This window comes from Suricata suricatta, chromosome 1 (assembly GCF_006229205.1).
Source record: "Suricata suricatta isolate VVHF042 chromosome 1, meerkat_22Aug2017_6uvM2_HiC, whole genome shotgun sequence".
Classification (NCBI taxonomy): Eukaryota; Metazoa; Chordata; class Mammalia; order Carnivora; family Herpestidae; genus Suricata; species Suricata suricatta.
This window is the reverse complement of record NC_043700.1, coordinates 123,343,926-123,344,642: the sequence shown is the minus strand read 5'-3', so window position 1 is coordinate 123,344,642 and position 717 is coordinate 123,343,926. Positions and strand designations below refer to the sequence as shown.

Here is a 717-nt window from a genome sequence, read left to right as displayed (position 1 = left end):
AGCGTGCGTGGTAAGCAGCCGACGCAGTTGGCTGGGCGCCGCCCTCGAAGCCCCCCCTCCCCGCTCGGCGTCGCCCCCCCTCCCCCCCCACCTCCATTCCTATAAAGGCCGCGCTCGCCGCCGCCCTCCTCGCAGTCGGGGAGCGCGGCCTGCCGTGGAGGTGGCTCCGGCGCTCCGCACACAGTCACACTCCGCGCACTCACACACTTGGAAGCGCCTCCCCACGTCCCTCCCCTGCCCTCCTCTTGCTCTGCTCTTCTCTCTCTCACCACAAATAGTCGCCGACCGACTGCCAATCCGTCTCTTTCTCGCTCTCTCGCTCTCTCTCTCTCAACATGACTGACTGGGAAGCGGTGGCTCAGGCAGAGCAGCTCTGCTGGCGCAGGCAGGAGGAGAAGGAGGATTATTAAAAAAACGCAGCTCGACTCTGCAACTGGGAGTGGAGAAAAGGAGCCCAACAGCCGAGAAGGGGAGGGAGGGCAGAGGAGGGGGGCCAGGAAAGACACCCCCGTGCCCCGAAGACACAAATTCCCGAGTGCCCAGGAGGAGCCTTAACAAGCGACGCGGAGCCCTTCAAGGTAGTAACGCCCCCGAGCCCGGAGGGTCGCGCGTTGCGTCGCTGCTGCGTTGGGGCCAGCCCTCGGCGGACGCGGGGTGACTGCTGGGCAGGTGACCGCGCCTGCCCGGGCCGCCCGGGAGCAGCCCCCGCCCAGGCCC

At 67.5% G+C, this 717-nt stretch overlaps 1 protein-coding gene across 1 annotated transcript in view; it reads left to right on the top strand.

Moving 5' to 3' along the window:
* Positions 1-233: 233 nt before the first annotated feature.
* Positions 234-717, top strand: part of CCSER1 (coiled-coil serine rich protein 1) — a 639,473-nt gene continuing 638,989 nt past the window's right edge. The window contains exon 1 of the mRNA XM_029943144.1: positions 234-578. The gene's annotated coding sequence lies outside the window, so the exon portion shown is untranslated. The remainder of the gene's footprint in view (positions 579-717) is intronic.